We start from the raw sequence: 14,108 nt of genomic DNA on the forward strand, positions 1-14,108 counted from the left end.
CCACCAGCCACTCCTCGGAAGGAAGATGGGGCAATCTACTTCCATAGTGATACTGCCTCGGAAACCCAAGGAGGGGTCGCTATGAGTCGAGTCCAACTTGACGGCACATAACAAAAACACCAATTGTTTTAGTTTTGCCACCATCCCCTTCTCTTACTCCTTTCTCCATTACTTGGAAAGAAACAATGAGAAATTCCCTTTGACTCTTCTCTGTTCAATTTTGATGGACACACAAAAAACATCTTTTTCATTTTTAAGAGGTGGTATTTAATTCAGAGAAAATATATATTCTTTTAAAAATCTAATGGTGAATATTCCAATTAGAGAAAGTATAAATAAAATGGAACTTTGGAATCAGATGATTATTAGTACCTGTCATCTTCATAATGAAAGTCTTTTCTATTACAGTCCCATTTGGCAAAGATAGAGTTGTACCCTTGAGAGATGCCTTGCCAAATCCTCATCCATAATTCTGAACAGATCCCAAACCAGACTGTTACCTGAAGACTACCTCACATCCTTTCTTCTTGGTCTGTGCCCTCAACTTCAAGAATTCAATTTGTGAAATTCAGAACTGCCAGATATTGCTTGTCAAAGAACACCTTCTTAAAAATTACAGTCATTAAGGTATAATGCCATATGGGCTCAAGGGGTAGCAAAGATGCTGAGTGCCTTCTTGTTCATTAAGACTGAAATATTTATATGAGCAGTAATAATAACAGCATATTTCAGAGTCTGTGTGGTATGAAATTGAGCACTGATGCAATTAGATAATATTGACAGTCCCTATTGTAATTATGTAAATAATACCAAATTCAGCTCTCCCTTTATCTTCCATTTCCACGTGCATGTGTCAAGAGAGGGCTAGAAAATGAGAAAGTGCCGGGCAGGGTCACTTGGCTATTTATTTACCTGACAGACTTGCCTGAAGCCTATATTTCCCAAGTTATCATTTTTTTTTCCATTCAAATTAAGCAAGTCCAATGGGTTGCACAGAAGCAACATGCAAATATGTGAAAGGTTGGTGAAAAAGCATCCGTATGAAAACCCTCCCAACTCAATAGGTCCATTTCAGACCTGTGAGTTTGACTCCCACTTGACTAACACCAATGCTTTTTTGTTACCCTTTCGAACAGATAATTGTAAATTGTTCTCCATAAGGTTGTTTCTATGCCTAGCTGCCTATCAGTCTTTCTATCTCAATGCAGAAGTATTCGATTAGTGTGTTTAAAGTAATAAAGATGTCAATTATAGTGTCACCTTGATTGATGCTAATTATAAGTCTTTAATGGGTCCTCTGCTTTGGCTACTATCCTTGCAGATTGTAATTTTTATGGCTAAAATAGTGCCCTGCTGTCCAAAGGCTTAATCATAAATTCTGGTCTATCTTTCTTTAATGATTCTGCATGAAGTTGTATAATCCCTGTAACATACATATCTTTGTTAAAAGCAAGCAATGACTTTAGTTGGGATGATTAATGCATTTATAAGGAGTTTGAAGAATCCTTGTTGGGATCACAGCAGAGGTTATGATGATTATGCTTCCTGGGCATCAGAATTAGCAGCAATGTTGCATAGACTGTCTGAAAATAATTGAAGATTTTCATGCAGCCCCTATTTAGCACATTAATGTTGTAAATGAGACCATAACTACAGTGGTAAAAAGATTTAGGATTAGCAACTTAAAAATTCTATCAGTATATGGCTGTTATAGTGAAAGTAAAAGCAAGTTAAATTGTATGAGGACTTTCCTTCTTTAAAAGGAATAGTCTTGTTCAACAGATTTTGGGTCACTCAATTTGAAATATCTGTTGATGAAAATATCTCTTCCACTGGGGTTTTTCAAGCTGAATTTCTAGTGCTAATATATGTTTAGTCCTTAATCTTCTTACTCAAGCCCAGAGATAGAGTTTTAAATAAGAGGAAATGTGCCCAGTATTATACACATTTATGGGGCTTTCAAGGTGTGGATAATTTGCTTATGTAAATATATGCCCATATATGCTAAGCACAATAATACTTCCCTTAGATGCCATATCTTACTGAAGAGAAGCTGAACATAAATTAAAAGGATGCTTTTTTTATCTTGTAAGGGCAGCTTGCTTTCTTATCAGTCATAACACATACTTCTTTGCACACAGTAGGCATTTTTAATAGTGCTTTAATCTTACTAAAGAGAGGAGTGACAACTTCAAAAAACATATTTTTGAACTAATATTAACATGCCTTTTTATTCTATTTTTAATTTTACTGTATTATGTGAATGCAAATAAATATGTTGTTGTTGTATACTGCCATTGAGTCAGATCTGACTCATAGCAACCCCTCCTTGGGTTTCTGAGGCGGTATCACTATGGAAATAGATTGCCCAATCTTCCTTCCAAGGAGTGGCTAGTGCAAATAAATATAGGCACAATTTTAATAAAAATATGGTAGAGGTGTTTATACCTCATTGCTTTCTACTAATTTTATATTTCTAATGATAATATCCTACTATAATATTCTCTACTAGATCTAACCCCTTATTGTTTTTGTTACCTCTGTATGGTTGGTCCCTGGCTCATGGCACAAGATTGAACCATTGTGATCCATAGAGTTTTCATTTTCTAATTTTCAGAAGTAGCTTGCCACATCCTTCTGCCTAGTCTTGATCTGGAAGCTCTGCTGAAACCAATTCAGCATCATAGCTACACAAAAGCCTCACTGACAGATGAGTGGTGACTGCGCCTGAGGTACATTGACTGAATATCGAACTCCATGCAAAGTGAGAATTCTAGCACTGAACTCTACATTTAGACAAAACTATTAACTTCTAGTACAGAGAAGATAAAGAGCCTTGGTGGCTCAATAGTTAAGAGCTCAGCTGCTAATTGAAAGATCGGTTGTTTGAACCCAACAACTACTCTGTAGGAGAAAGGTGAGGCAGTCTGATTCTGTAAAGATTTACAGCCTTGGAAATCCTATGGAGTAGTTCTGCTCTGAACTGAGTCACTATGAATCAGAATCAACTTGATGGCAGTAGGTTTGGGTTTTTTGGGTTAAGGAAGAGATGGAGTGCTTGGGTGGTGCAAACTGTTAATATGTTTGACTGCTAACTGTAAGGCTGAAGGTTCAAGTCCATCCAGAGGTGCCTTGGAAGAAAGTCCTGGTGATTTACTTCTGAAAAATCAGACATTGAATATGCCATGGGATACAGTTCTACTCAGACACATGGTAGCCATGAGTCAAAGTTGATTTGATGACAACTGACTTTTAAGGAGAAAATACATCTTAATATTTTTTTAACCATACATATTTTAAAATAAGGAAAGTGCCAAGATGTATTCTAGGAAGACAATTACTCCCCAGGTGGTACCAGCTTAGAGAAAAGAAACACAAATCTCAGAGGCCAAGCTCACAGGAATAGTCCTTGTCTGTATGTCTGATCTGCACTGCATATGCAGATAGACTGTACCTTAAACTTCCAGAGTGCCATAATGGTGCTAGGAGTGAGACCTGTACACCCACCATTATCAACCATTAAATGGATGCTATGCATTCATCTGTAATTGAGCCAGACTCACATGACACATGGTGTTGGCAAAATGAAAGCCACTATTATTGTTTATAGGAAACAAACAGTAAACAATAACAGATCCTCAAAAGGAAAATATTTACCCTTCCCCAAATTACCCATGTCCATTCTTATGTCACTGGGAAGGAATGCTGTGGTTCAGGTCAAATGCTCTGTTCATGTCACCACTGCCTGTGGCTACCACCACACTGCTGGGGGCCGAGGGCAGGGGACGGTCTGCATGGCTCCCAAGGCTTCTGTTCTGCCATTGGGCCTCACTGAGCCTCACCTCACTGGTTGGAAGACCCTTCACAGGATCTCTCTCCTAAACCTCTGCTGCTGGACACTTCTAGTCTTCTGCCATTGGCTCCTGCATGCTACCCCAGGGCTGTGTAGTTCTCTCTTGCTACCACTCTACCCAGTTCTGTCCTGCCCAAGGACATGTGGCTCCCAGCCACACTGACCAGGAATGGAATTATGTTACATGGGGTACATGCAAGCTTCTATCCTGCATGGGCAAGTGTTACAGCCCTTAACAGTAGGCCATCTTCCTGCAGGAAGGCACCTAGCTCTCTCTTTATGGGTCAGTAAGCCCACTACAGCCATTTCTCTCTGTCCATGGGTCTGGAAGCCCATGTCTTTCTGTCTTCAGTGTTGCATCTCTCTCTTCTGGGTCTAAAAGTTGGTATTCAGCTCAGGGACCCAGAGTCCTAATGACATGCTGTGCTCCAGACTCTTCTTCATGGTAGTGAGGTCTTACTGAAAAGGGGTAGATTACTCAATAAGCAAGGTAAGCAGGGGGTTACTTACTGATCTGTAGTGAACAATTTCTCATTTTTTTACCACATTTGCTTCTAGGTATAGCTGGCATCTGTTGCTCTCCCAGCCCTGCAGCACCTTCCTACAAAATCAAAGCCTCTTTTCAAATTTATGGTCCCTAAGGAGCTGTGGTCGTGTAGTGCCACTTTGACGTTTGACTGCTAACCAGAAGGCTGGTGGTTCAAACCCACCAGCTACTCTGTGGAAGGAAGACTGGACAATCTATTTTATAAAGATTTACTGCCTTAGAAACCCAATGGGGTCACTATGAGTCAGAATTGACTCACTAGCAGTGAGTTGGTTTTTTGTTTTCTTTTTAAAAAAAGTCATTTATTGGGTAATCTGCCCTTGCCACTAAATTTCTTTGGGATTGATTGGCCCTTCTATAAGCCTAGCAGGATGGCAAAATTGAGCAGTGCTGTAACTGGATAGCAGGGGACTCACTCCTATTGGGCAGATTTTCAAGCCACTATTTGTATAGTAGGGAGCTCTGGTGGTGTAGTGCCTAAGGTATTTGACTACTAACCAGAAAGCTGTTGGTTCAAACCCACCAGCCGCTCCTCAGAAGGAAAATTGGGCAATCTCCTTCCATAGAGATATACCACCTTGGAAACCCAAGGAGGGGTCGCTATGAGTCGAATCAACTCAATGGCAGTGAGTTTGGTTTGTATTTTATTTTTTAGTAAGTTGATCAATCCCTTACAAGATGTGGCCCAGCAAATCATTTTGTAGAAGTTACAAGACCATGACTAAAAAGGCCATATAAAAGTGATTCATTGAAAATAAATAAATAACTGATTCATTGCACCACAGTTCTCTAGTAATGGCATGTGTTTAATATATCTGTAGGTAGCTATATTTATCATAGTTTGAGATGATAATAAGTTCTACCAAATAGATTTCTTTGACTGGACACTTGAGGAATGATGCCAGGCTGCATAGTGTTTATGAGGAGGCTCCCTGATTGGCAAGCTGTATATTAGAGAATCTTTAACAATCTAGTTTGGGTGTTACAATGATGAATTACTGCAGAATCTTCTATTTTGCTATAAAATAATTTCAAGTGGTCTTTTGACCACCTGATTTTAATATGCCCTGGTGCACTCTATTAGATAATGATTCCATCAGGTGTGCCAAGGCAGATCTCTTCACCAGAGTGATAATATGGAAAACATACACACATGCATAATCCTTCCCACAAGGAACCTTTGCCTTTTGGAATTTTGTTCAGACCTTCTAAATGTGGGTGGGCTAGAAATGGGTTTTAGAAAGCTTGGGATGGATGAGGAGGGCCAGGTTTAATTGAGTTAAGATTGATTGGAGGAGAAGCTTGGTACAGGAGCCTAAGGGAGTACTAGAGGTGATCTATATGGTGATTAATTCCCTGTGAAGACAATCTGTTTGTCCTCTCATTTCCATGTTGCTAGCCCTCTAGTTATTGTGGAAAGTGAGTGTGAAGAATAACTCAAGAGAGACCCATCTATGGGTGCCAGCAACCAGTGGATGCCATAGAGATCTAGGCATCTAGGCATCAGAATTATATTGTGCCTGATTCAACTAAGTACAAACTGCTTGATCAGAAGTGTTCGCTGTATTGCTTAGTCTCTTACTATGATTATTTTCTTTTGTAGCTTTGATAAATTAACATTGGCTCATGTAGTCAACATGAATCTTTTTTTAAAAAGTTTTTTTTTTTTTCTTTTAAGCCCCAGGGCTCCTGTTTAAAAATGCAGGTTAATTCTCAGAGGCTTTCAAAAGCATTTCTGCATCATGCTACTAATTAAGATAAGGTTATCATTTTAAGTTATACCAGGAATGCAATTAGAGCTTCTAGTGAGAACTGTAGCAATCAATTTTATACATATTATTCAGACCTGGTAAGGTAGAATGCAGTTTTAATAGGACAAGTGAACATACTGTGATTTATTAGATATCATGTGAATTCAAATGACACCTGAACACAGCGTCTCTAACCCATCACGCAGCCCACGTCATTGAGAATCCATGTCAACAGCCTTTCATCAGAGGAGATTTAATAATATGCTTTCCATTTTCCATTGTTCAGTGACCATTATTTTGGATTTGAGAAGGATTTTTGTTTTGGGATTTGAATGGTTTTAAACATGAGAAAGTCATCCACAGAATACAAAGCACAGATTAGCTAGCCCTCTCTTTCATCTAGGCTGACATGGGCTGCAGAGCAGTCAGCCAATCCTTGATTCCTTTCTTTTCCTTTTGTGTGGCCTGCAGAGTCCAGAGGACCATGTGACAATGCAATTAACTAATTTTTCTGCGTTGTCCATCTCTGCTGAAGAGTATTGGGTGTTGGAGGAAAAAGTTACGTGTCTTATCTGCCAGCTGTCAGTAATGACTTATTCATTAAATGGATACCTGTTTTACAAGGATGTATGAGGACTGTGGGGTTGAGTAGCTCCTGAGGGGAGTTGTATATCTTTTCCTTCTAAGATCGTTGCAGGACATGCAGAGCTTTGCATTAGGGTATATGAATAAATTACAACACTTCTGGGCTTTCTTTTCTTGGACCCCATAAGAACATTCGACACACATTTTCCTTAGCTTTCATTCTCATCTGAAATATTAGCTGTTTCAGATTTTTCTCTGTGCCTAAATTCCTTAGATTGCACTCATTCATTCAATGTGTATTTACTGAGTTGCCATTGTGTGCTAGGCATTGTGCTAGATATTGGGCGTTTGGTGGCAAAAAATTGATACTGCACTAGTATCTAGAACATAAGCCTGCCTTTCCCTACCTCCATCACTAACTGCATAGCATACCCTCTCCATATATGTGACAATTTACAGAGAAGAGAAATACAAGCTGGTAAAAGTGCCTCCATCATCTCTCTCCTTCATATATACTGTTACCCAAAGCAGTAGGGTGGGTTTTTTTTTCTGTTCTATGTCATGGAAAATATCCCTTCTCCTCCATAAAATTGTTGTTAGTTGCCGTTGATTCGGACCCCAATTAATGATGACTCCATGTAGGTAGAACTGCTCCATAGGATTTTCTTTGCTATAATCTTTATGGAAGCAGATTGCCAGAACTTCCTTCCCTGGAGCCTCTGGTTAGGTTCAAACTGCCAATTTCTATGTTAGCAGCTGGTTGCAAACTGCTCATGCCACCAGGATTTCTTCACCATAAAATTAACTTGATTAATTTTACAAAGTTACAGAACTTTCCATATTGTGCAGGAAGATTCCTTCTCCACCACTCTTCCCCAAGGAAGAGCGCTATTCCCCCTTCTTGCCAATGGCTAAAAGAGTCATCACACCTGGGTGATTGACATCTCTCTGTTCCTTACATTTCAGAGTGCCATGCTTTAATACAAATAATGGATCTTTCCTCTTTTCTATGAGTCTGTTAGATTTGTTAGGTAATTTGCATATATTAACAAGATGTGTCCTAAGAAATACATATTTATTTTGCTAATAGAGAAACTGGATTCTAGAGAAGTTAAATTATTTCTCAGGGATTCTTTTGCTCAGAGACTCCTAAATGTTATTTCATTAAAAGGTACAACAAATTTCTTGTATAAAAAAATTGTGATGCTTAATAATCTGTATCAATACCTTCTCCATAAATTGAAGCTGATAAATAACTTTTAGATGTTATGAAGGAGTGAATGACGCAAAGGCTAATGTGCTTAGCTGTTAACTGAAAGGTTGGAAGTTGTGGTCTACAGAGGTGCCTCAGAAGAAAGGCTTGGCACTTCTGAAAAATCAAACTTCGAAATCCCTGTGGAGCAGTGTGGTGGTTATATTGTGTGTCAACTTGGCTAGGCCTGGTTGAGTGGGTGGGCAGCTGGTGGTAGTTAATCCCCATGATGAGACTGGCAGTCAGCTCCATGGTGGGCTCTACCACAAGCAGCTGAGTAGCTGCCTTTGGATGTGGTCTGCTTCCTGTACATAAGGAGAAACCTTGGGAATGGTCTCTAGCCTATGGCACGCTTGGACCCTGCATGTAGCCGTGTCATTGCTCAGCAGTGTGCCGTGCTCTGCCAACTTTGGGACTTATAATGAACTTGAGTTAATGGCCTGCTGTGTAGTTTGGTAGCATCAGGACTATGCCTTTTTACTTGTCAACATTGGGGCTTCTCAGCCTCAGCAGCCGGCAGCTGTCTCAGTGAAGAAACACCTCTAGTTCCAGTGGGCCGGAAGCAGGAAGTGGAGCTGGCCCCCAAGGCTGAGGGGCTTTTACCCAGACCCTAGGGCCTGGCACTTTGAACTTAGGCTTAAAGCCTCCAAATTGTAAGAATAAACTCCTGTTTGTTAAGGCCATCCCATTTGTGGCATATTCTTGTCAGAGCGGCACTAGGTAACCAGAACAAGCACATTCTACCTTGACACATATGGTGTTGCAATGAGTGGAATTCAACTAGACAGCAAGTAGTTTTCATTTCCTCCCAATAACTATACAGAGAAAGAAAGCACAGAGATTCTTTAGTTTTTTTTTTTTTTTAATGTAAAAATGTGACAAAATGCGAGTAAGACTGTTGTTAGATGCTGTCAAGTTGGTTCCAACTCATAGCGGTCCTATATACAACAGAATGCATCACCGTCTGGTCCTGCTCCATTCTCTCAATCATTGCTATGCTTGAGCCCATCATTGCAGCCACTGTGTCAATATATCTTGTTCAGAGTCTTCCTCTTTTTTGTTAGAGCTCTATTTTTTCAAGCATGATATCCTTCTCCAGGGATTTGTCCCTTTTAAGAACATGACCAAAGTATGAGAGATGAAGTCTGGCCATTCTCATTTCTAAGGAGCATTCCTGCTATACATCCCCTAAGACAGATTAGTTCCTTTATCTAGCGGTCCATGGTACATTCAATATTCTTTGCCAAAACCACAATTCAAATGCATCAGTTCTTCTGCACTCTTCTTTACTCATTGTCCAGCTCTCACAGGCATATGACGTTATTGAAAACACTATGGCTTGGGTCAGGTGCATCTTAGTCTTCAAAGTGACATCTTTGCTCTTAAACACTTTATAAAGAGGTCTTTTGTAGCAGATTTGCCCAGTGAAATACATGGTTTGATTTCTCCACTGTTGCTTTCGTGCACATTGATTGTGGATCCAAGTAAAATTAAATCCTTGACAACGTCTATCTTTTCTCTGTTTATCATGATGTTGCATCATTTCTATCAGTAAGGCCATATTTTGCAACTGGGAGTGAGAATAGAAAGAGTCCATTTTCTTTCTGATCTATCTTGTTATTCCTAAAGGCTCTGATAATATGGATGGGAACTAATTCATTGGTTGTGTTAGATTAATTTGGAGATGAATATCTTTTTTTTTTTTTTAATACCTTTCCTGAGTACTTAAAACTTCCTTTTCCCTCTTAAATACTTTAAAATTTGGGCTTCAATAGAGAGAATTTGAATCTAAGTTGTTCTTTTTTACCTGGAAACTTTGTTCCAATTTCCTTTCACCATACAAGGAATCCTGTTATAAAAGATCCAAATAAAAATTACAGCTGCATACCTTGTTACTAACAACTCAGGCTTGTCATGAATCTACTCTTTACTCTTAGAGACTGATTTGACTTAGGTTACTTTCATCCACCTCATGTGCATTTTCTTTTGTGAAAGAATTGAACTTGCTTTTATGAGTTCTGTAAGGCCAAAAGCTAGATTTTTGCATTTTCCTGGAAGGATTTCTGGAAACTTAAACCATTATTCCTGGAGTACTTAGAGTATAGGTGGTTCTGAAGATGTCTGATGCTATCTATGAAGCTCCTACATACCCTTGATTACTGGGCACCACATGCCATAATTAAAAAAATATTTGACGGTCATTCGTTAATCATTATCATTGCTAGGGCCTGTTAGCACATTTAAGAAGCTGTGGGGCATCTTTTAACATTGCTCCATTAAAAGAAAGATTAATCAAGGCTCTCCTCCTGCTATCCCAGGAATTGGACATGATCCCTAGATCCAGCTGACTAGCTCCCCTGTGCCATTCTACCTTTTGTCTATGGCTTTTGGTACCTTTTGGGTTTCTGCTCACAGTTCCCCCATGAACCTTCAGTATCTGTCTTGTCTACATTCTTGATGTTACTGGTTAGATTACAGATTGAATTTGCCACCTGCTTATTATATTCTACAATGGGCTCTGTATACATCAAGTGTCTGTTTTTCTGTCCCTGTTAAATCCATATACAACAATGACAGTCCTATCAGGTATAGCCTGGAGCTCTAAGCAATATGTATGGCAGTATTTTTTCCTTTGGATCTTGATTCCTACAGAGTAGTTCAAAGGTACAACTACCAGGTCCTGTATTATTTTATTTGAAGACATTTAAATGATGTTGTTAGTTTGTGGACATAATGAGGAAGTGCACCCTAATAACTTGGATACAAGTTTGCCTGCCAAGAGTTAAACTGAACAAATTCCCACAAAATTAATCTGATTTATTAGAATAAAAATTAACTCAAAGATATTCTAAAAATATGTGACTCAAGAGATTACAAAACCTCTAGATGCTAATCAAGGTGGTCTCTGGGAAAATTCTGAGAGGCAGGATTAGAAAGTAGTTATAATTTGCTAATCAGAAACGTAATCAGAGTATTGTATCCTGTTTTGAGAAAGGCTGTATAAATATAACCAGGTTGGTGACTAAGAAAGCATAGAAAAGGAAAGTCACAAAGGCAAATGGTGCTCATGCCCATTTAACCATAGTCTGGAGCAGAGGAAGTCTTAACTAAAGAACTTGAACATTATCAGTAAAACTACTGATAAATTGAGCATCTATTGTGTGCAAGGTATGTGCTAAAAGCTTTATCTGCACTGGTTTCATAACGGTTCAAAATGCTTTTTGAGCTACCATTACATTTGGAAGTATCTACAATTTACAGGTCAGGAAAAGGAAGCTTTTTGTTGTTGTTAGCTGCTGTTTCATACCAGTGAATGGATACAACTGTGCTGCACACCTTTTCCATTTTCATTCCATATATTTCCTTGTTCTCTTCGAACGACTCCTCTTGATTCATGTACATGTTGCACATGAGCATAATTAAGTGTTCTGGAATCTCATTATCCTCAATGCTATCCATGATTGGTTGTGATCCATACAATCAAATGCCTTTGTGTAGTAGATAAAACATAGGTTGATAAAACAAACAAGATGCATCTGACACACTCCCTTCCAGATTTTAGACCATGCAGTATCCCCTTGCTCTGTTCAAACAGTAGCCTCCTAGTCTATGTACAGGTTCCTCGTGAGCACAATTAAGTGTTCTGGAAATCCCATTCTTCTCAATCTTATCCATATTTTGTCATCATCCATAGAGTCAAATGCTTTTGCATAGTCAGTAAAACACAAGTAAACATCTCGCTGGTATTCTTTGCTTTTGGCCAAGATCCATCTTTTTGATATTCTCTGCTTTCAATGAGATGCATCTGAGATCAGTATTGATATACCTCATTTCATGTCCTCTGGCATGAATCTGGTGTGAATTTCTGGCAGTTCCCTGTTGATGTATTGCCACAGCCATTTAAAAATTATCTTCAGCAAAATATTTCTAGCATGTGATACTAATATTGTTTGATAATTTCTGCATTCTGTTTGATCACATTTCTCTGGCACAAATATGAATCTTTTATGAGCTCTGGTGGCCTAGTGCCTGAAACATTTGACTACTAACCAGAAGGCTGGAAGTTCAAACCCACCAGCCACTCTTTGGAAGGAAGATTGGGCAGTCAGTCTACTTCCATAGTGATGTTGTTGTTGTTGTTTGCCGTTGAGTCGGCCCCGACTCATAGTGACCCCTCCTTGGGTTTCCAAGGCAGTATCACTACGGAAGTAGGATTGCCCAACCTTCCTTCCGAGGAGTGGCTGGTGGGTTTGAGCCGCCAGCCTTCTGGTGAACAGTCAAGTGCCTTAGGCACTATGCTACCAGAGTTACTGGTTAGTACTTCCATAGTGATACTGCCTCAGAAACCCAAGGAGGGATCGCTGTGAGTTGGATCTGACTCGATGGCAGTAAATTTGTCTTTTTTCTCAATGGGTTGGCCAAGTAGTTGCCTTCCAAATTTCTTATCTTTATTCACCTATCTTCTTGTTATTTTTAGGTCCCATTGAGTTGACTCCAACTCACAGCAACCCTGTGTACAACAGAACGAAATATTGCCCGGTCCTGCACCAGCCACACAATCCTTGCTATACCTAAGCCCATCACTGCAGCCACTGTGTCAGTCCATCTCATTGAAGGCCTTCCCCTTTTTTGCTGACCCTCCACTTTACCAAGCATGATATCCTTCTCTAGGGACTGGTCCATTCTGACAACATGACCAAAGTAGGTGAAATGAAGTCTGGTCATTCTCGCTTCCAAGGACCATTCCAGCTGCACTTCATCCTTTCAGTATTCTTCACCAACATTACAACTTAAAAGCATCAACCCTTCTTTGGTCTTCCTTTTTCATTGTCCAGCTTTCACATGCATGTGAGGCGATTGAAAATACCGTGGCTTGGGTTAAGCCCACCTTAGTCTTCAAAGGGATGTCTTTGCTCTTCAGCACCTTAAAGAGGTCTTTTGTAGCAGATTTGCCCAATGCAGTGCGTTGTCTGATTTCTTGACTGCTGCTTCCATTGGTGTTGGTGTGGAATCAAGTAATATGAAATCTTTGACAACTTTAATCTTCTCTCCATTTATCATGATGCTGCTTATTTGTCCAGTTGTGAGGAGTTTTGTTTTCTTTATGTTGATGTGTAGTCCATACTGCACTGAAGACTGTAGTCTTTAATCTTCATCAGTAAGTGCTTTAAGTCATCTTCATTTTCAGCAAGCAAGGTTGTGTCATCTGCATATCACAGCTTGTTAATGATTCTTCCTCCAATCCTGATGCCTCGTTCTTCTTCATATAGTCCACCTTCTTGGATTATTTGCTCAGCATACAAATTGGATAAGTATGGTGAAAGGATACAAATCTGACACAATCCCTGATTTTAAACTATGCAGTATCCCCTTGTTCTGTTCAAATAACAGTCTCTTGGTCTGTGTACAGTTTCCTCATGAGCATAATTAAGTGTTCTGGAATTCCCATTCTTCTCAATCTTATCTGTAATTTTTCATGATCCACACAGTCATATGCCTTTGCATAGTCAATAAAGCACAAGTAAACATCTGTCTGGTATTCTTTGCTTTCAGCCAAGATCCATCTGACATCAGCAACGAGATCCTTCTTTCCATGTCCTCTCCCAAATCCAACTTGCATTTCTGGAAATTCCCTGTCATTGTATTACTGCAACCATTTTTAAATTATCAGCATAATTTTACTTGCATGTGATATTAATGATATTGTTTGATAATTTCCACACTCTATGGGATTGCCTTTCTTTGGATTGGGTACAAATATGGATCTCTTCCAGTCAGTTGGCCAGGTAGCTATCTTCCAAATTTCTTGGCATAGACAAATAAGCATCTCCAGTGCAGCATCCATTTGTTGAAACATTTCAGTGGGCATTCTGTCAATTCCTGGAGCCTTGCTTTTTTTGCCAATCCATTTAGTGCAGCTTCAACTTCTTCCTTCAGTACCATCCATTCTTGGTCATATGCCACCTCCTGAAATGGATGAACATTGACCAATTATTTTTGATACAATGACTCTGCATATTCATTCCATCTTCTCTTGATGTTTCCTTTATCAGTCAGTACTTTTCCCATAGACTCTTTCAATAATGCAACTTGAGGCTTGATTTTTTTTTTTTTTTTTTT

Source organism: Orycteropus afer, unplaced genomic scaffold (assembly GCF_000298275.1).
Source record: "Orycteropus afer afer isolate SDZICR_OR568_19922 unplaced genomic scaffold, OryAfe1.0 scaffold00012, whole genome shotgun sequence".
NCBI classification, from domain to species: domain Eukaryota; kingdom Metazoa; phylum Chordata; class Mammalia; order Tubulidentata; family Orycteropodidae; genus Orycteropus; species Orycteropus afer.